The sequence below is a fragment of the Schistocerca serialis genome, chromosome 5 (assembly GCF_023864345.2).
Source record: "Schistocerca serialis cubense isolate TAMUIC-IGC-003099 chromosome 5, iqSchSeri2.2, whole genome shotgun sequence".
Lineage (NCBI taxonomy): Eukaryota > Metazoa > Arthropoda > Insecta > Orthoptera > Acrididae > Schistocerca > Schistocerca serialis.
In genome coordinates this window covers 714,525,260-714,548,791 of record NC_064642.1, presented here as the reverse complement: position 1 = coordinate 714,548,791, position 23,532 = coordinate 714,525,260, and the positions used below count along the sequence as shown (strand labels likewise).

General features: G+C 44.8%; 1 protein-coding gene across 1 annotated transcript in view; it reads right to left on the bottom strand.

The window, feature by feature from the left end:
* The window catches only part of LOC126482191 (uncharacterized), a 356,492-nt gene that overhangs the window by 231,914 nt on the left and 101,046 nt on the right, over window positions 1-23,532 (bottom strand). The gene's annotated exons all lie outside the window — the stretch shown is intronic.

The window sequence follows — 23,532 nt, the reverse complement described above, 5'->3', positions numbered from 1 at the left end:
CCGCTCTCAAAATTCTCTCCGCACGTCCACCACTGCTGGCGGCTCACCTCCAACTTCGCAATGCTACGCGCTGTTCACATCCAACTGCCCAACACTACAATAGCAAATATTCCAACAATGCAAACCAGCCACAGACTTCACGCAGCACAGTCAGTGATTTTCATATAGAGCGCTACGTGGCGTTACCAACATAAATAAAACCTGAACAGCCTACTTACAAATTTAATGAAGAGAAAGAACTTCACAAATTGAGGAAGTCAGTGACGCATTGGTTCACATCTGGCCCTTACGCAAAAAATTATTTGGCTTGGCGTTGACTGGCAGAGCTGTTGGATGTCCTCCTGATGGATACAAGTCTAACTCTGTCCTGCACATTACATCGTCAAAATTTGGAGCTGATTGGAGAGCCCTGCCCATAATGCTCCTAACGTTCTCATTTGGGGAACGATCCGGCGACCTTGCCGGGCCAGGTGCGGTTTGACAAGTACAAAGACAAGCAGTAGAAACAGCGTGTGCGGGCGGACATTATCTTGCTGAAATGTAAGCCCTGGATGGATTGCCATGAACAGCAACAAAACAGGCCGTACAATATCGTCAACGTACCGCTGCGCTGTAAGGATGCCGCAGATGATAAACAATGGGGTCCTGTTAGAAAAAGCAATGCCATCCCAGACCCCCACTACTGGTTGTCTGTCCATATGGCTGGCGGCAGTGAGATTGGTGTCCCAACGCTCTCCAGAGCGTATGCAGACACATCTTTGCTGATCATGGGGACACAGTTCGCAGCAGGAATCTTCACTGGAGACAATTCTGCTCCATTCAATGACATTACAGGCCGAAGACGTGGTTGGAGACGCTCCAGACAGCGGTGAGGTTCGAACCTGACTGGCACCAACTGCAGCCCGACAGCCGGGAGTGATGGTTGGGGTCGCATTTCTTTTCATATAAGGACCCCTTTGGTAGTCTATATACTTACATGGATATGGTGTCCTTTCTTTCGGACATGTCCGAAAGAACAGATACCATTGATGACCTGCAGCCGCTTAGAATGAAATTGGAATTATATTAATACCTCCAGCTGCTGACGGGCGTTGATATATATCAACAGGGACAGGTGAAAATGTGTGCCCCGGCCGGGATCTCCTACTTACACGGCAGACGCTCTATCCATCTGAGCCATCAAGGGCACGGAGGATAGCACGGCTGCAGGGACTATCTTGCGCACGCCTCCCGCGAGACCCACATTCTCACCTTGTATGTCCACACACTACATTCATAGTGTCCCACCCTAACACAATTACTCGTGGAAAACATTCTTACCAAGCCCCATATGAGTTCGGGGAATATGTGTGCATCCACACAGAAGAAGAAGATTCCCTCGGTGGCTCAGATGGATAAAGCGTCTGCCATGTAAGTAGGAGATCCCGGGTTCGAATCCCGATCGGGGCACCCATTTTCACTTGTCCCCGTTGATACATATCAACCCCCGTCAGCAGTTGGAGGTATTAATATAATTCTAATTTCTTTGGTAGTCATCCGCGGCACCCTTACAGCACAGAGGTACGTCGACGACATTCTACGTCCTGTTTTGTTCCTCTTCATGGTAAGCCATCCTCGGCTTATATTTGAGCAAGATAATGTCCGCCCATACACGGCGAGAGTTTCTACTGCTTGTCTTCGCGCTTGCCGAACCCTACCTTGGCAAGGAAGGTAGCCGAATCTTTCCGCAAACGTTTGCAGCATTGCGGGCAGTGCCCTCCAACCAGATCGTGCTTTTGATTATCAGATGTCCCAGTTGGACAGAATTTGGCACGGTATCCTTCAGGAGAACATCAAACAACTCTGCCAAACAATGTGAAGCCGAATAACTGCTTGTACAAGGGCCAGAGGTGGATCAACGCGTTACTGACTTGCTCAGTTCGTGAATCTCTTTCTCGCTAATAATCCCAGCTCGCGCTCTTCGTCCACGAGACTCAGAGGGCCATAGACACGGGTTCCCAGGTAGATGCCGTGTTTCTTGACTTCCGCAAGGCGTTCGATACAGTTCCCCACAGTCGTTTAATGAACAAAGTAACAGCATATGGACTATCAGACCAATTGTGTGATTGGATTGAAGAGTTCCTAGATAACAGAACGCAGCATCTCATTCTCAATGGAAAGAAGTCTTCCGAAGTAAGAATGATTTCAGGGGTGCCGCAGGGGAGTGTCGTTGGACCGTTGCTATTCAAAATATATATAAATGACTTTGTAGGTAACATCGGAAGTTCACTGAGGGTTTTTGTGGATGATGCTGTAGTATATCGAGAGGTTGTAACAATGAAAAATTGTACTGAAATGCAGGAGTATCTGCAACGAATTGACGCATGGTGCAGGGAATGGCAATTGAATCAATGTAGACAAGTGTAATGTGCTGCGAATACATAGAAAGAAAGATCCTTTATCATTTAGCTACAATATAGCAGGTCAGCAAATGGAAGCAGTTAATTCCATAAATTATCTGAGAGTAGGCATTATGAGTGATTTAAAATGGAATGATCATATAAAATTAATCGTCGGTAAAGCATATGCCAGACTGAGATTCATTCGACGTATCCTAAGGAAATGCAGTCCGAAAACAAAGGAAGTAGGTTACAAAAAATGGCTCTGAGCACTATGGGACTCAACTTCCGAGGTCATTAGTCCTCTAGAACTTAGAACTACTTAAACCTAACTAACCCAAGGACATCACACACATCCATGCCCGAGGCAGGAATCGAACCTGCGAACGTAGCGGTCTCGCGGTTCCAGACTGCAGCGCCTAGAATCGCACGGCCACTTCGGCCGGCGAAGTAGGTTACCGTATACTTGTTCGATCACTGCTTGAATACTGCTCACCGGTGTGGGATCCGTACCAGGTTGGCTTGATAGAAGAGATAGAGAAGATCCAGCGGAGAGCAGCGCGCTTCGTTACAGGATCATTTAGTAATCGCGAAAGCCTTACGGAGATGACAGATAAACTCCAGTGGAAGGCTCTGCAAGAGAGACGCTCAGTAGCTCGGTACGGGCTTTTGTTGAAGTTTCGAGAACATACCTTCACCGAGGAGTCAAGCAGTATGTTGCTCCCTCCTACGTATATCTCGCGAAGAGACCATAAAAATAAAATCAGAGATATTAGAGCCTACATAGAGGAATACCGACAATCTTTCTTTCCACGAACAATACGAGACTGGAATATAATAGAGAATCGATAGAGGCACTCAAGGTACCCTCCGCCACACACCGTCAGGTGGCTTGCGGAGTATGGCTGCAGATGTAGATGTAGATGTATAATCGTTTGTTTGTCTGTACATGTACATCGCATGTACCGATTTCCGTCCCACTCAGATAGTTCCTTCGTATTGCGTTTCTTTCTCTTTTTGTCTTGCTTTTAGTGTATTTTGGCTCATGTTCCAAGCACGTACATATCTTGTATGAGTCCGATTGTTCTTAGCGTTTTACTGCACTAAAAATGGCTCTGAGCACTATGGGACTTAACCGCTGAGGTCGTCAGTCCCCTAGAACTTAGAACTACTTAAACCTAACTAACCTAAGGACATCACACACATCCATGCCCGAGGCAGGATTCGAACCTGCGAACGTAGCGGTCTCGCGGTTCCAGACTGCAGCGCCTAGAACCTCTCGGACACTCCGGCCGGCTTTAGTGCACTAATACACGTTGTAGACATATACACCGATCAACCATGACATTTTACCACGTACCTAACAGGCAAGGGTAACAGCGGCGACATGTCGTGGCATGGAAGCAGTGAGAGCTTGGTACGTCACTGGAGGCAGTTGGCACTACACCAGCATACGCAAGTCAAAAAAATGGTTCAAGTGACTCTGAGTCCAATGGGACTTAACTGCGGAGGTCATCAGTCCTCTAGGACTTAGAACTACTTAAACCTAACTAACCTAAGGACATCACACACATCCATGCCCGAGGCAGGATTGGAACCTGCGACCGTAGCAGTCGCGCGGTACGCAAGTCACCTGATTCCCGTAAATTCCTGGGAGGGGGCGATGAGCTCTTACGCCACGTTCAATCACGTCGCAGATGTGTTCGATCCAGTCGAGATCCGGCAATTTGAGTGGTGAGCACATCAACTGGAACTCGCCACTGTCTTCCACGAACCACTCCTGACCTTGTGACATGGCGCATTATCTTATTGATAAATGCCACTGCCTATGAAGAAACATCACCAAAATGAACGGGTGTACGCGGTCTGCAACCATCGTACGATATACCTTGGCCCTGCACAAGCTCCATTGGACCCATGGATGCCCAAGTGAATGTTCCCCAGAGGACAATGGAGCCGCCGCCAGCGTGTCTCCGTCCGGCAGTTCAGGTGTTACATAACTGTTCTCCTGGAAAACGACGGATTCTCGACCTCCCATCTGCATGATGAAGAAGGTGCCCAGGATTCATCAGAACATGCTACACTCTGCCACTTCGCTAATGTCCAGTGCCGACGGCCATGTGCCCATTTCAGTCATAGTTGCCGATGTGGTGTTAACGTTGGCAGCTGCATGATCCATCGTTGGGAGTTTTTAGTGCGCTGTGTGTTAAGACATACTTGCACTCTACGCAGCATTAAACACTGATGTTACTTCCGACACAGTTCGCTGTCTGTCCTGTTTTACCTGTCTGCCCAGCCGACCACATCCCCCCAATTGTAATGAACGGTGGCCGCCCAACCCCACGACGTCTGGACGTAGTTTCAGCTTGGTTTCGTCAGGTGCTGAACACACTTACCACAGCACTCCCGGAACACCCGACAAGTCGTGCGGTTTCCGAAATGCTCCTGCCGAGCCTCCGGGCCATCACAATCTGACCTGTTTCAAACTCAGATCGATCGCACACGGAACGCGCGCTCACTAATATACACTACGGGCCATTAAAATTGCTACACAAAGAAGATGACGTGCTACAGACGCGATATTTAACCGACAGGAAGAAGATGCTGTGATATGCAAATGATCAGCTTTACAGAGCATTCACACAAGGTTGGCGCCGGTGGCGACACCTGCAACGTGCTGACATGAGGAAAGTTTCCAACCGATTTCTCATGCACAAACAGCAGTTGACCGGCGTTGCCTGGTGAAACGTTGTTGTGATGTCTCGTGTAAGGAGGAGAAATGCGTACCATCACGTTTCCGACTTTGATAAAGGTCGGATTGTAGCCTATCGCGATTGCGGTTTATCGCATAGCGACATTGCTGCTCGCGTTGGTCGAGATACAATGACTGTTAGCAGAATATGGAATCGGTGGGTTCAGGAAGGTAATATGGGACGCCGTGCTGGACCCCAACGGCCTCGTATCACTAGCTGTCGAGATGACAGGCATTTTATCCTCATGGCTGTAATGGATCGTGCAGCCACGTCTCGATCCCTGAGTCAACAGATGGCGACGTTTGCAAGACAACAACCATCTGCATGACCAGTTCGACGACGTTTGCAGGAGCATGGACTATCAGCTCGGACCATGGCTGCGGTTACCTTTGACGCAGCAGCACAGACAGGAGCGCTTACTATGGTGTACTCAACGACGAACCTGGGTGCACGAATGGCAAAACGTCACTTTTTCGGATGAATCCAGGTTCTGTTTACATCATCATGATGGTCGCATCCGTGTTTGGCGACGTCGCGGTGAACGAACATTGGCAGTGTGTATTCGTCATCGCCATACTCGCGTATCACCGGGCGTCATGGTATGGGGTGCCATTGGTTACACGTCTCGGTCACCTCTTGTTCGCACTGACGGCACTTTGAACAGTGGACGTTACATTTCAGATGTGTTGCGACCCGTGGCTCTACCCTTCATTCGATCCCTGCGAAACCCTACATTTCAGCGGGATAATGCACGACCGCATGTTTCAGGTCCTGTACGAGCCTTTCTGGATACAGAAAATGTTCGACAGCTGCCCTGGCCAGCACATTCTCCAGATCTCTCAGCAACTCAAAACGTCTGGTGAATGGTGGCCGAGCAACTGGCTCGTCACAATGCGCCAGTCACTATTCTTGACGAACTGTGGTATGGTGTTGAAGCTGTACCTGTACACGCCATCCAAGCTCTGTTTGACTCAATGCCCAGGCGTATCCATGCCGCTATTACGGACAGAGGTGGTTGTTCAGGGTACTGATTTTTCAGGATCTGTGCCCCCAAATTGCGTGAAAATGTAATCACATGTCAGTTCTAGTATAATATATTTGTCCAATGAATACCCGTTTATCATCTGCATTTGTTCTTGGTGTAGCAAATTTATTGGCCAGTAGTGTAATATGCACGGCGTGTGTTTCTGAGTAGCAGTCATTTTCGCCAGGCGACGCTGCTATCGCCTGGAATGGTTTATATCGGTAGTAGGTCGATGGTAATAACATCAGCCTGATCAATGTATGTATGCCAGTGGTGAACATAATTCGCGCGCTTATCAGAATTCAGCGAAGTCATGTTGTGGAATTGGAGCAGGCTGGATGCTCGTTCCAAAGAATCACGAAATTCCCCAACTCATTATTGTTGAATACAGCCTATGTGTATCACGTTGCTGATGACAATCTAAATTAAGATGCACATGAAGTTTATGGCAGCAGTTTACGGATTTTTGCACACGAATGTTACTGTTAACATCAATATCTTCATCCAGCCCAGTCTGCCGCCGTTCCTACAGCGCCAGCGAGACGTTCTCATCTTGTAGGACAGTGCCCAAGCACACACTTCACTATCTGCATCACAGAACGCTCTCTTTCAGAAGTTCACCATCTACTGCAACCAGCACTATATTTGGCATGTTTACTCGTACTAATGGAGGAGTGTATGATCTGACCTAGATTACTGGTGACATGTCTTGCAAGATTGTGGTGAGTGAGCAGCTGGTAACACTGTCAACAAAGGCGACATCCAAACTTATTAACAACGTTTTTAGGCACCACTAAATATTTTCGTAGCTAGAGGGAAAAATGTGCTACTGGATTTCTTGTTGAAGACATCTACATCTACATTTATACTCCGCAAGCCACCCAACGGTGTGTGGCGGAGGGCACTTTACGTGCCACAGTCATTACCCTCCTTTCCTGTTCCAGTCGCGTACGGTTCGCGGGAAGAACGACTGCCGGAAAGCCTCCGTGAGCGCTCGAATCTCTCTAATATTACATTCGTGATCTCCTCGGGAGGTATAAGTAGGGGGAAGCAATATATTCGATACCTCATCCAGAAACACACCCTCTCGAAACCTGGACAGCAAGCTACACCGCGATGCAGAGCACCTCTCTTGAAGAGTCTGCCACTTGAGTTTGCTAAACATCTCCGTAACTCTATCACGATTACCAAATAACCCTGTGACGAAACGCGCCGCTGTTCTTAGGATCTTCTCTATCTCTTCCGTCAACCCGACCTGGTACGGATCGCACACTGATGAGCAATACTCAAATATAGGCCGAACGAGTGTTTTGTAAGCCACCTCCTTTGTTGATGAACTACATTTTCTAAGGACTCTCCCAATGAATCTCAACCTGGCACCAGCCTTACCAACCATTAATTTTATATGATCATTCCACTTCAAATCGTTCCGCACGCATACTCCCAGATATTTTACAGAAGTAACTGCTACCAGTGTTTGTTCCGCTATCATATAATCATACAAAAACGGATCCTTCTTTCTATGTATTCGCAATACATTACATTTGTCTATGTTAAGGGTCAGTTGCCACTCCGTGCACCAAGTGCCTATCCTCTGCAGACAAGCTGTTGATATGCAAATGACTCTGTAATTATGAAACGTCCACAGTGCAACTTGTATCATGTGTGGTAATAAAACTTGTTTGATATTGGATCATATATTCAGGAAACCTAATTTTCATTTTCCGTTACTTCATAATAAGTGTGACATTTGGATATGGGATTTCAGTATCGAAGATATGCAGACAACAGTGGCCTTGACAGGTCATGGTTACTGTATTGATTTCATCATAGCGCACCACAAGTAACTCAAGTTTATGGTGGTGACCAGTATGTTCCCATAAAAAAAATTCAGGGCTGCACAAGATATTTTACCATCCCACCAACACTCATGACAGGTTCTTACAGACGAACATCCAGATGGACAGGGATGCGACACGAAGTCTGTGTGGGATACCATACAGACATGGCTGTCTTTTCCTAACCGCACCAAGACTGGTAATATTTGTCCTATACACAGAAACGCACAAGCTGGATCAAAGAGGATTTGGGTACCCGTGCCTTTCTCAGCAGCCATTTTTTAAAGTTAATGGCGCTGTTTGTAGACGCAATTTGTTACAGAAGAATTATGGAAGATATTGTACACTCGTGTGTTGATGACTTCTTTGGAGCCAAAAGAACTCCTCTGCAGAAATTAGTACACATTCCAAAATCAACGACAGTGTGAAACCCAGCCAGCTTTGATCATGTACAAGATCTAGAAGGCTGTGGGTAACGGGGCCCAGGCTCAAGTCATATCTCTTGAGTTCCGGTACGCCTTCGCTGCAGTTCTGCAGCATACGATAGAAGAAAAGGAAAAGGAAGGCATCGTTCTTACTCGTCAGGCGGGTAAGTTACACACCTAAACATAGTGTGATGCCACCATTAACATGTAAGGTATTCGCTTCGTTTTCAAGTAGCACATAGATTTAAATAACACACTTTCATCCTGAAAGTCCTAGCATTTATTCGTACAGAACGCATTGAAAAAGAGGTAACGAAACTGGTGAACAGAACACATAACAGTACAGAAGAAGAGTAATGACACTGCCTATTCGTCATCGGATGCTAAAGGAAACATCTTTTTCAAATAGCGATCCTTCTCTTTCACTCGCGGTCTTTATTATTGGGTTGTAGTTACTAGAGTCCATTCTACTAATAAGCAACGGATGTTTTGGGCTTATCTTTTGGCTTTTCCAGGAATTCTTCCTTCTAAGAAGTTTTTATAATGCTTTTAGGTGTTTAATTAATTTACGTTTTCTTTTCAAAAATGGTGCAAATGGCTCTGAGCACTATGGGACTTAACTTCTGAGGTCATCAGTCCCCTAGAACTTAGAACTACTTAAACCTAACTAACCGAATGACATTACACACACCCATGCCCGAGGCAGGATTCGAACCTGCGACCGTAGCGGTCGCGCGGTTCCAGACTGTAGCGCCTAGAACCGCTCGGCCACTCCGGCGGCTACGTTTTCTTTTCTGTACCGTTTAAGTCAATTTAATTTTCTCTTTAATGTCTTTTAGTGTTCGTTCATTAGATTTTCCTTCAGTCCAGGATGCTTTTGTGTCTCTTTGCCACATCAACATCACTATCAAGTCTAACATTTTTCCTTTCTAAATACCTTGATGGATATCTTTCTTGTTTCTGCATTAAGCTAGTTGTCTGTTTACTCTTATTTCTGAAAGCTTGTTCAGATACTGCAGTTCTTCTTTTAATAAAAATTATACTTCTGTCATCTCCTACTGTACTTCCCAAGTAACAAAATTCATTTACTTGAATTGTATTTTATCTCCGATCTTAATGTTTTCCATTACCTCTCTGCTCAATTTATCTATCTCCATTATTTTAGTCTTGATTGCGTTTTATTTACAGTTTGTGGTTATCCAAGGCCTGCTGAGAGAATTCACTCTTATTTCTGAAGGCTTCTTCAGACACTGCAGTTCTCCTTTTAATAACCATTATACTTCTGCAACCATCTCTCTCTCTGTGCTTCCCTAGTAACAAAATTCATTTTATTGCCTTAGTATTATATTTCCTATATTAATATTTGCCATTACCTGTCTGTTCAGTTTATCGATCACCATTGTTTTAATCTTTATTACGTTTATTTTCAGTGTGAGTTGTCCAAGGCAACAGAGGAATTTTTTGGCATGTGGTTCATATCCTTTCCGCCGGCCGCGGTGGCCGAGCGATTCTAGGTGCTTAAGTCCGGAACCGCGCGACTGCTACAGTCGCAGGTTCAAATCCTGCCTCGGGCATGGATGTGTGTGATGTCCTTAGGTTAGTTAGGTTTAAGCAGTTCTAAGTTCTAGGGGACTGAAGACCTCAGACGTTAAGTCCCATAGTGCTCAGAGCTATTTGAACCATTTTGAACCATATCCTTTCCAGAATCTGAAAGGGCTGCTATATCTCTATCACAAATATTATTGGACTAATAACATACAGCTCAGGAGTAAGGAACGATGGGAGTTGACGTAGAGATGGTGGAACATGGCTTGCTAAAAGGGACGTAGCCAGCTTTTCATGCAACTTGAAAGACGAGGGGGAGAAAGGAAAGGATTATTGATTGATATCACTGCATTAGGACTTGGTGCAGCATCAGTGGCGACGAGTGAATATGTGTGCTGAACCGGAATCCGAACCCGGGATCTCCTGCTTACTAGGTAGTTACGTTAACCATTGCACCACCCGGACGTAGTATCTACCAGCACTGCGCAGACTATCGGCCGACCCACGTTCCCACCTATCGCCACCTATCAGCAGTCCCTGTCCATGTGGTGCATGCACGCTACTTAGAGATTCCCGCAGGATGTCGGACGTAGCTGCACATCTGTACTGAATGCGGTGGATCAATTGCCCATCAAGGCGAATCAGTTGCATGAATGCGTCGTACCCATTGATATACGAGGGTCACTCCAAAAGAAATGCACACTATTTTAAAAAAAATCCATCTTTTATTCTACATGTTTGAAAGTTTTACAGTGTATAGATACATCCTTTAGGAACAATATTTTCATTTCTCCACGTAATTTCCATCCCTCTCAACTGTCTTACGCCATCTTGGAACCAGCGCCTGTATACCCGCACGGTAAAATTCTGGACCAACCTGTTGGAGCCGCTGTTTGGCAGCGTGCACAAGGGAGTCATCATCTTCAAACCTTGTTCCACGAAGAGAGTCTTTCAGTTTCCCAAAGAGATGACAGTCACATGGAGCCAGGTCTGGACTGTAAGGCGGGTGTTTCAGTGCTGTCCATCGGAGTTTTGTGATCGCTTCTATGGTTTTTTGGACTGGCATGTGACCGTGCATTGTCGGGCAACAGCAAAACATCCTGCTTTTGCGGATGTGGTAGAACAAACTCAGCTGAAGTTTCTTCAGTGTCGTCACATATGCATCAGAATTTATGATGTGGTTCCACTTGTCATGATGTCCACAAGCAAGAGTCCTTCGGATTCGAAAAACACCGTAGCCATAACTTTTCCAGCAGAAGGTATGGTTTTGAATTTTTTTTCTTGGGTGAATTTCCATGATGCCACTCCATTGACTGCCTCTTCGTCTCTGGTGAAAAATGAAGGAGCCATGTTTCACCACCTGTCACAATTCTTCCAAGAAATTCATCTCCACTATTCTTGTACTGTTCCAAAAGTTCGCTGCATACCGTTTTTCTTGTTTCTTTCTGAGCCACTGTCAACATCCTGGGAACCCACCTGGCACAAACCTTTTTTAACACAAACACTTTCAGTATTCTGCAAACACTTCCTTCCCCTATCCCAACGTAGCGTGACAATTCGTTCACTGTGATGCGTCTGTCAGCAGTCACCAATTCGTTAACTCTCTGCACATTGTCTGGAATGTCTGCAGTACGAGGCCTGCCGTTGCGAGGACAATCCTCAATATTGCCGTGCCCGCTTTCATCACGTAACCTGCTAACTGTATTGCAATCGACAGCGGCATCTCCATACACCTTTTTCAACCTGTTGTGGATGTTTCCCACTGTCTCGTTTTCACAGCACAGGAATTCTATGACAGCACGTTGCTTCTGACGAACGTCAAGTCTAGCAGCCATCTTGAAGAAATGCTGGGACGGCGCCACACTCACGGGAACAGGTTGAACTAAGTTTGAAAACGAGCGAGAAGGCTGTATCTACACACTGTAAAACTTTCACACATGCAGAATGAAAACTGTATTTTTACAAAAATAGTGTGCATTTCTTTCGGTGTGACGCTCGTACTAGCTAACATTCGTTGACATCATTTAAGAAAACCATGGAAAACGAAATCGAAATCGCTGGACCAGGTAAACAAACCTCTATATTCTCTATGTGAACAACTTCGTGTGCAAAACTCAGGGATTAAAGTGACTTGCGCAATACGTGTCGCCGCAAGTAACATAGCTCGAGGAAACCTGGACCGTGCATAAAAGGAACTGATACAGTATAGTACAGAAGTACTTGAAAGAAATACGCAGTGAGACAAACGGAAAAGACGCTTTTCTTCAAAGACTATAAATACACTGAAGTCACCACTTTCAAGATGGTCCCTTGGACCTGACAAAAAGCAGACATAATTCTTAATGCCACATGTGATCATCACAGACGGCGATGCGTACTCTGCAAGGCACTCCAATGGCGCCCACACAGTTGGTCCAGGATTTCTTGTGGTAGGACGTTCTATTCCTCCAAAAGGAAATCCACTAAATTGCAGGCCAATAACGTTGATATGCAGCAGGATTTTAGAACATATATTGTGTTCGAACATAATGAACTACCTCGAAGAAAACGGTCTATTGACACACAGTCAACATGGGTTTAGAAAACATCGTTCTTGTGAAATACAACAAGCTCTTTATTCACATGAAGTGCTGACTGCTATTGACAGGGGATTTCAGTTCCATTCCGTATTTCTGGATTTCCGGGAGACTTTTGACACGATACCACACAAGCACCAGTAGTGAAGTTGCATGCTTATGGAATACCGTCTCAGTTATGTGACTGGATCTGTGATTTCCTATCAGAGAGGTCACAGTTCGTAGTAATTGACGGAAAATCGTCGAGTAAAACAGAAGTGATTTCTGGCGCTCCCCAAGGTAGTATTATAGGGACTTCGCTGTTCCTTATCTATATAAACGTTTTGGGAGACAATGGTTCAAATGGCTCTGAGCACTATGGGACTTAACTTCTAAGGTCATCAGTCCCCTAGAACTTAGAACTACTTAAACCTAACTAACCTAAGGACATCACACACATCCATGCCCGAGGCAGGATTCGAACCTGCGACCGTAGCGGTCGCGCGGTCCCAGACTGTAGCGCCTAGAACCGTGGGAGACAATCTGAGCAGCCGTCTTCGATTGTTTTCAGATGACGCTATCGTTTATCGACTAATAAAGTCATCAGAAGATCAAAACAAACTGAAAAATGATTTATAAGAAATATCGGAATGTTGCGAAAAGTGGCAGTTGACCTTAAATAACGAAAAGTATGAGGTCATCCACATGAGTACTAAAAGGAACTCGTGAAACTTCGGTTACACGAAAAATCGTTCTAATCTAAAAGCTGTAAATTCAGCTAAATACCTCGGTATTACAATTACGAACAACTTAAATTGGAAAGAGCACACAAAAAATGTTGTGGGGAAGGCTAACCAAAGACCGCGTTTTATTGGCAGGACACTCGGAAAATGTAACAGACGTACTGAGGAGACTGCCTACACTACGCTTGTCCGTCCTCTTTTAGGATACTGCTGCACGGTGTGGGATCCTTACCAGATAGGACTGACTGAGTACATCGAAAAAGTTCAAAGAAATGCAGCACGTTTTGTATTATCGCGAAATATGGAAGAGAGTGTCACTGAAATGATACAGGATTTGGGCTGGACATCATTAAAATAACGGCGTTTTTCGTTGCGACGGAATCTTCTCACGAAATTCCAATCACCAAATTGCTCCTCCGAATGCGAAAATATTTTGTTGGTACCGACATACATAGGGAGGAACGATCACCAAGATAAAATAAGGGAAATCAGAGCTCGTACGGAAAGATATAGGTGTAGATGTAGAAGTGCGGTTAACAACTTCTGGATACACGTTAGTGCTTGTGGAAGTGCTTCAGTAAGTCTACCCAACGCATTCCATACGTGCTCGATGGGATTTAAGTAGCGGAACGGGCAGGCCAGTCTCTATGCCGAATGGACCCACTCATTCTCTGCTACGTGCTTCGATAGTATTGTTTCATGCTCTGTCGAGCTGTTCGCATTGTGAACTCTACAAGCTATGTTTTGTGTTATCTGCCATGCTAGCCATGGTTGTTCCGTGTGCCGTGCATGTCCTTATTTTCAAACCTTTGTTCTTGTTTGTTGGACAGAGGACTCGCCTGTACAAGGCAGTTATCACCATGTCACTTTAACACTAACACGACGTTGCAAGAGCTCTAATGAGATAAATTTATTTCCTGGGAATTATTTGTTTAGTTGTAATATCGGAGATACAAAATAAACCTCCAACTTGAGTGGACGAAAAGAAATTGTAAGATAACCATAAAAGACAAAATAGACGTGCAAGGTACGTTTCACATCAAGATGCCATTTTCTGGCATGATATTACAACAAAGCGTAACCGAAACAAAGCATTTTTGAGAGGGATTTAATGCACCAGTTCCTGTGAAAAGCATATTCTCATACGATGCAACTCATAATAAAGAAACCACCAGACACGCAACTATAGCTTCAAACGATAAAATCCAATAAGGCATCTACTCGGTGCTGCCTTCGGAACAAAAAGTGTTCTTGCTTTGTGCAATATAACGCTCTGCTGAATTTTAGGAATTTACTTTTCTATTTAGCTTTGCAGCTTTGTAGCGGCTCCCTTTTCTAATAAGTTTCAGTAACGTTCGTAACCTGAGATCTAAATTAAGTTCTTTTCGTAGAAGTTAGGGGACTGAAATGAAACCCCCAGAAAATATTAATTAAGCAGCATACAAACAAATACTGTGGCCACTCCAGACCTGACTGAACGCCAAAGAATATTAACTGTTGAAACATGTTGCTGCATCTGACGGATCTAAAACGTTGTCCCGCCTCTTCATCAGCAACAAGGTCTGGAAACAGCCACCATCATCTGAAGCAAATTAAATTAGCTAATAACTTATCGCAAATGAACAGCTAAGAATATACAGTTATAGGAACTACGTTCATAGCCATTTCATAAAAATACCAGATGTATAAAAAAATGACCTGATTTTAAACGGTAATAATTTCTAACAGGAACCGTACCGGACGGAAAATGCGTGTTGATTTGAATGGGAGTGGCCTAAATTTTTAAAGAATCGAAACTGGATGCCTGTCCATGTGTGTTCAGTCAATATGAAACAAGATACCGTCCACTACACAGAAAGTTTTTGTGTACTACTGTTCAGCAAGATTGAATCAGTCAATACAGTCAAATTTGAGTTTTGTCGACGTTTCGGGATTGCCCCGTCTATGCCGCAAAATATTCGCAGTTGGTATTGTAGAGCACCAACAATATTTGATCATAAACGCGCGAAGTTCAAAGGGCATTACAGCACTGCCAACAGAGGCGAGTGACGATCTTGCTCTTCGCGAAGAACCGAGGCGAACCACCCTGGTATTGTGTGGATATAGTTCACAGCGCGGTACTCAAGCAGCAAAGTGTCACAAGCCTATCCACAGCGGCGCTGACGAAGCATTCAATATACAAGCCAAAAGGCGTGCCACAAGCGAAACAGGCGCAGTTCAAATGAGATGACAAAAGTCATGGGATACCTCCTGATATCATGTTGAACCTCCCTTTGCCCGGCGGAGTGCAGTAGCTCGACGAGGCATGGAAGTCCCTTGCAGAAATATTGAACCATGCTGCCTCAATAGCCGTCCATAACTGCCAAAGTGTTGCCGGTGCAGGATTTTGTGCAGGAACTGACCTCTCGATTGTTGTTGTTGTTGTTGTGGTCTTCAGTCCTGAGACTTGTTTCATGCAGCTCTCCATGCTACTCTATCCTGTGCAAGCTTCTTCATCTCCCAGTACCTACTGCAGCCTACATCCTTCTGAATCTGCTTAGTGTATTCATCACTTGGTCTCCCTCTACGATTTTTACCCTCCACGGTGCCCTCCAATACTAAACTGATAACCCCTTGATGCCTCAGAATAAGTACTACCAACCGATCCCTTCTTCTAGTCAAGTTGTGCCACAAGTTTCTCTTCTCCACAATTCTATTCAATACCTCCTCATTAGTTATGTGATCTACCCATCTAATCTTCAGCATTCTTCTGTAGCACCACATTTCGAATGCTTCTATTCTCTTCTTGTCTAAACTATTTACTGTCCATGTTTCACTTCCATACATGGCTACACTCCATACAAATACTTTCAGAAACGACTTCCTGACACTTAAATCTATACTCGATGTTAACAAATTTCTCTTCTTCAGAAACGCTTTCCTTGCCATTGCCAGTCTACATTTTATATCCTCTCTACTTCGACCATCATGTTATTTTGCTCACCAAACAGCAAAACTCATTTAGTACTTTAAGCGTCTCGTTTCCTAATCTAATACCCTCAAGCATCACCCGATTTAATTCGACTACATTCCATTATCCTCGTTTTGCTTTTGTTGATGTTCATCTTATATCCTCCTTTCAAGACACTGTCCATTACGTTCAACGGCTCTTCCAGGTCCTTTGCTGTCTCTGACATAATTACAATGTTATCGACGAACCTCAAAGTTTTTATTTCTTCTCCATGGATTTTAATTCCTACTCTGAATTTTTCTTTCCCCTTACTGCTTGCACAATATACAGATATAGGCTACAACCCTGTCTCATTCCCTTCCCAACCACTGCTTCCCTTTCATGTCCCTCGACTCTTATAACTGCCATCTGGTTTCTGTACAAATTCTGTTGTCTACTCCCTGTATCTTATCCCTGCCACCTTTAGAATTTGAAAGAGAGTATTTCAGTCAACATTGTCAAAAGCTTTCTCTAAGTCTTCAAATGCTAGAAACGTAGGTTTGCCTTTCCTTAATCTTTCTTCTAAGATAAGTCGTAAGGTTAGTATTGCCTGACGTGTTCCAACATTTCTACTGAATCCAAACTGATCTTCCCCGAGGTCCGCTTCTACCAGTTTTTCCATTCGTCTGTAAAGAACTCGTGTTAGTATTTTGCAGCTGTGACTTATTAAACTGATAGTTCGGTAATTTTCACATCTGTCAACACCTGCTTTCTTTGGGATTGGAATTATTATATTCTTCTTGAAGTCTGAGGGTATTTCGCCTGTCTCATACATCTTGCGCACCAGATGGTAGAGTTTTGTCAGGGCTGGCTCTCCCGAGACTATCAGTAGCTCTAATGAAATGTTGTCTACTCCCGGGGCCTTTTTTCGACTTAGGTCTTTCAGTGCTCTGACAAACTCTTCACGCAGTATCATATCTCCCATTTTATATTCGTCTACATTGTTTCATTTCCATAATATAGTCCTCCATAATATTGACCTCTCAATTATGCCCCATAAATGTTCGAGGAGATGCATGTCGGGAGACCTGGTTGGTCAAATCATTCGCTCGAAATGTAGAGAATGTTCTTCAAAAGCTAGTCACAAACAATTGTGGCTTGGTGACATGGTGCATTGTTATTCATAAAAATTCCATCGTTCTTTGGGAACAGAAGTCCATTAACGGCTGCAAATGGTCAATGATCGGTTCAGTTGGGTTCAGCCCACACCATTATGGAGCTACAACCATATTCCGTAGCAATCTGGTGCATAGATTCGAGGTGTCTGCGCCACATTCGAACCCTACCATCAGGAGTTATCAACTGAAACGGGGACTAATCTGGCCTGCCACGATTTTGCAGTCGTCAAGGATCCAAACGATACGGTTAAGACTACAGGAGAAGCGCTGCAGGTGATGTTGTGCTCTTAGCAAAGGCTCATTCTGGAAACATCCCCCAGGCTGTGGCTAAACCATGTCTCCGCAATCCTTTCTTTCAGGAGTGTTAGTTCTGGAAGGTTCGCAGTAGAGCTTCTGTAAAGTCTGGAAGGTAGGAGACGAGATACTGGCAGAAGTAAGGCTGTGAGGACGGGGCGTGAGTCGTGCTTGGGTAGCTCAGATGGTAGAGCACTTGCCCGCGAAAGGCAAATGTCCCGAGTTCGAGTCTCGGTCCGTCACACAGTTTTAATATGCCAGGAAGTTTCAAAGGCACTCGTGTTGGTTTTCTGCTGCCACAGCCCATTAACGCCAGATATCGCCGCTCTGTCCTAACGGATACATTCATCGTACGTCCCACATTGATTTCCGCTGTTATTTCACGCAGTGTTGCTTGACTGTTAGCACTGACAACTCTACGCAAAATGGCGCAGTTCTCGGTCGTTATGTGAAAACCATCGCCCACTGCATTGTCCCTGCGTTGCCTGAAATTTGATATTCTTGGCACACTCTAGACACTGTGGACCTCGCAATATTCAATTTCCTAACGATTTCCGAAATAGAATGTCCCATGAGTCTAGCACCAGTTACCATTCCGCGCTACAGTCATGGGCTGTGCGGCTGGTCCCGGCGGAGATTCGAGTCCTCCCTCGGGCACGGGTGTGTGTGTTTGTCCTTAGCGTAATTTAGGTTAAGTAGTGTGTAAGCTTAGGGACTGATAACCTTAGCAGTTAAGTCCCATAGTATTTCACACACATTTGAATATTTTTGAACCATTCTGCGTTAAAACTCTCTTAATTCCCGTCGTGCGGCCGTAATCACGCCGGACACTTTTTCACATGAATCAGCTGAGTGCAAATGATAGTTCTGTCAACATACTACTATTTTACATCTTGTGTTCGCGATACTACCCCTATCTGTGTATGTGGGTATAGCCATCCCACGACTTTTGTCACCTTATTGTTGTTAGCATATCAGAAGCAAAGCAACTACAGCTTTCCCACTCAGGGGGCCGCCGAAGTATTCAATGTATTTGCCAAAAGACATAGCATGGGCCAAACACACGTAGCTCGGGAGAGTATACAGGGTGGTCCATTGATAGTGACCGGGCCAAATATCTCACGAAATAAGCATCAAACGGAAAAACTACAAAGAACGAAACTAGCTTGAAGGGGAAAACCAGATGGCGCTATGGTTGGCTCGCTAGATGGCGCTGCCATATGTCAAACGGATATCAACTGCGTTTTTTAAAATTGGAACCCCCATTTTTTATTACATATTCGTGTAGTACGTAAGGAAATATGAATGTTTTAGTTGGACCACTTTTTTCGCTATGTGATAGATGGCGCTGTCCAATAGTCACAAACGTATAAGTACGTGGTATTACGTAACATTCTGCCAGTGCGAACGGTATTTGGTTCGTGATACACTACCCGTGTTCAAATGGACCGTTTACCAATTGCGGAAAAGGTCGATATCGTGTTGATGTATGGCTATCGTGATCAAAATGCCCAACGGTCGTGTGCTATGTATGCTGCTCAGTATTCTGGACGACATCATCCGAGCGTCCGGACCGTTCGCCGGATAGTTACGTTGTTTAAGGAAACAGGAAGTGTTCAGCCACATGTGAAACGTCAACCACGACCTGCAACAAATGATGATGCCCAAGTAGGTGTTTTAGCTGATGTCGCGGCTAATCCGCACATCAGTAGCAGACAAATTGCGCGTGATTCTGGAATCTCAGAAACGCCGGTGTTGAGAATGCTACATCAATATCGATTGCACCCGTCTCATATTTCTATGCACCAGGAATTGCATGGCGACAACTTTGAACGTCGTGTACAGTTCTGCCACTGGGCACAAGAGAAATTACGGGACGATGACAGATTTTTTGCACGCGTTCTATTTAGCGACGAAGCGTCATTCACCAACAGCGGTAACGTAAACCGGCACAATATGCACTATTGGGTAACGGAAAACCCACGATGGCTGCGACAAGTGGAACATCAGCGACCTTGGCGGGTTAATGTATGGTGCTGCATTATGAGAGGAAGGATAATTGTCCCCCATTTTATCGATGGCATTCTAAATGGTGCAATGTATGCTGATTTCCTACGTAATGTTCTACCGATGTTAGTACAAGGTGTTTCGGTGCATGACAGAATGGCGATGCACTTCCAACATGATGGATGTCCGGCACATAGCTCGTGTGCGGTTGAAGGGGTATTGAATAGCATATTTCACGACAGGTGGATTGGTCGTCGAAGCACCATACCATGGCCCGCACGTTCACCCGATCTGAAGTCCCCGATTTCTTTCGGTGGGGAAAGTTGGAGGGTATTTGCTGTCGTGATCCACCGACAACCCCTGTCAACATGCGTCAGCGCATTGTCAATGCATGTATGAACATTACGGAAGGCGAACTACTCGCTGTTGAGAGGAATGTCGTTACACTTATTGCCAAATGCACTGAGTTTGACGGACATCATTTTGTGCATTTATTGCATTAATATGGTATTTACAGGTAATCACGCTGTAACAGCATGCGTTCTCAGAAATGATAAGTTCAGAAAGGTACATGTACCACTTTGGAACAACCGAAATAAAATCTTCAAACGTACCTACTTTCTGTATTTTAGTTCAAAAAACCTACCTGTTACCAACTGTTCGTCTAAAATTTTGAGCCATATGTTTGTGACTATTACAGCGCGTACTATTAAATGCACCCCAGTCCCTTGGCTGCATAATCTAAGCAATATCCCACCTCCACAATTGAGAAGGCAAGAAGCAACAGCAATATAGTGGTCACAAAATAATGACTCAGAGTACCCACAGAATCTACCAATCCATGATGTTCTGCACGAAATACCATCGACCCGCTTGAAGCCACGGAAACCTATATGGGTTAACACACAAGAACATCAACCTAACATCAAGGAGCAATGGCGGCAGTTTTGGAATGATTCTGGAATTATTAAACAAGAATTCCAAGATCCTACACTGGAATTACCGGGCTTTGACCTGAAGAGATGTACCTGGACTAAATTAAACCATATCAGAACGGGCCATGCAAGATGCAATCCATATAAGTACAAGTGCGGACTATGCGACTCACAAGCCTGTGACTGTGGAGCACCAGAACAGAACTCCCGCCATATTATTGAGGAATGCCCCTTAAGAAGATACGCCGGACCTGTCTCTGAGGTTATATATGTGAAACCCTCTGCTTTGGATTGGCTGTGCAATCTAGATATTGAGCTTTAAATGTATGTATGAGTTTCTAGTCAGGCTTCCCAAGCTTTTAACGTGTAGTTAGTTTGTCTTGAGTGTTTGTACTTTATCCTTTTGTGCTATTGCTTGTTTTGTACACATGTACTATTTACACATTGTTTTGTTTTATACATTTCGTTTACATATTGTTGTACTTATATAAAATATTGTCGCTGTATTGCTATACGCAAAATAAGTAAATAAACAGCGCCATCTATCACAAAGCGAGAAAAGTGCTCCAACTAAAACATTCATATTTTTTTACGTACTACACGAATAGGCAATAAGAAATGGGGGCTCCTATTTAAAAAAACGCAATTGATATCCGTTGCTGGCCGCTACGGTCGCAGGTTGGAATCCTGCCTCGGGCATGGATGTGTGTGATGTCCTTAGGTTACTTAGGTTTAAGTAGTTCTAAATTCTAGGGGACTGATGACCACAGCAGTTAAGTCCCATAGTGCTCAGAGCCATTTGATATCCGTTTGACCTATGGCAGCCCCATCTAGCGGTCCAACCATAGCGCCATCTGCTTTCCGCCTTCAAGCTAGACGAGTTTCGTTCTTTGTAGTTTTTTCGTTTGACGCTTATTTCGTGAGATATTTGGTCCCATCACGATCAATGGGCCACCCTGTATATACCCAAGTTATTTCTACTAAAATCACTTCTGTCAGTACCACAGTTGTAGCATCACAAGTGCTGTGTCGCCTGGCCACCGTGTGGGATGCTGATTGAGGACCACAGTTCACATGTATGGCAGGGCAGTGCGCCTTGCAGCTGTTTGGTTCCGCCGCTATAGCAGACCAAAGCCGGCCGAGGGTAGCAGATCGCCAGTGCGTCACAGCCCTCTACGTCACCGGTAAGCCGCCTTCCGACAACGCGGGGAGACGGGACGAGGAATGCGATGCCATAGTTCGAGGGCCTTACGGAGAAGCGCCGCTGGCGGAGGAGGCTCTGTCATGAAGGCCACGTCCGACCGACACCTCCGTCAGGGATGCTGGGCGTCAACAATACCGGAAGCAACGGAGTTCGTCGGCCAAGTCGCTGCCATCCTCCACTGAGCTACGGCAAGGTGTTTGCAGACTGTCTCCCTGGCGCCGCCAGGCTCTGCCCAACAACACCCAGCTACCGACACTCTACAGTGGTGTCTACAACCGGTGCCAGTAGTCACCGACCTCCACATACCAATTAGTTTCCTTTCGGATGACGCCGATAGCTCTACCCTTAACAATCATATACAACCGTTCGCTCGACGAAAGATCCGTACGCAAAGACTGGAAAGTTGCACAGGTCACACCAATATTAAACAAAGGTTGCATGAGTAATCCACTAAATTGCAGGCCCATATCGTTAACGGCGATATGTAGCTGGATTTTAGAACATATACTGTGTTCGAACATAATGAATTACCTCGAAGAAAACTGTCTATTGACAAACAGTCAACATGGGCTTAGAAAACATCGTTCCTGTGAAACATAACTAGCTCTTTATTCACATGAAGTGCTGAGTGGTATTGACAAGGGATTTCAGATCGATTCCGTTTCTTGGACTTCCGGAAGGCTTTTGACGCTGTACCACACAAGCTCGTAGTGAAATTGCGTGGTTATGGAATATCGCCTCATTTATGTGACTGGATTTGTGATTTCCTGTCAGATATGTCAGTTCGTAGTAATCGACGGAAAGTCATCGGCTCAAACAGAAGTGATTTCTGGCGTTCCCCAAGGTAGTTTTACAGGCCCTTTGCTGTTCCTTATCTATATAAATGATTTGGGAGACAAAATGAGCAGTCGTCTTCGGTTGTTTGCAGATGACGCTGTCGTTTATCAACCAATAAAGACATCAGAAAATCAAAACAAACTGCAATACGATTTAGAAAAAATATCTGAATGGTGCGAAAAGTGGCAGTTGACGTTGAATAACGAAAAGTGTGAGGTCATCCAGATGAGTGCTAAAAGTAACTCGTTAAGCTTCGGTTACACGATAAATCAGTCTAATCTAAAAGCCGTAAATTCAACTAACTGCGTAGGTATTACAATTACGAACAACTTAAATTGGAAATAACACATAGAAAATGTTGTGGAGAAGGCTAACCAAAGACTGCGTTTTATTGGCAGGACCCTTAGAAAATATAACAGACCTACTAAGGAGACTGCCTATCCTACGCTTGTCCGTCCTCTTTTAGAATACTGCTAGGCGGTGTGGGATCCTTACTAGATAGGACTGACGGAGTACATCGAAAAAGTTCAAAGAAAGGCAGCACGTTTCGTATTATCGCGAAATATGGGAGAGAGTGTCACAGAAATGATACTGGATTTGGTCTGGAAATCGTTAAAAGAAAGGCGTTTGTCGTTGCGATGGAATCTTCTCACGAAATTCCAATCACCAACTTTCTTCTCCGAATGCGAAAGTATTTTTTTGACGCCGACTTACATAGGGAGGAACGATCACCACGATAAAATAAGGGAAATCAGAGCTCGTACGGAAAGACATAGGTGGTCGTTCTTTCCGCGCTTACGAGATTGGAATAATAGAGAATTGTGAAGGTGGTTCGATGAACCCTCTGCCAGGCACTTAAATGTCATTTGCAGAGTATCTATGTAGAT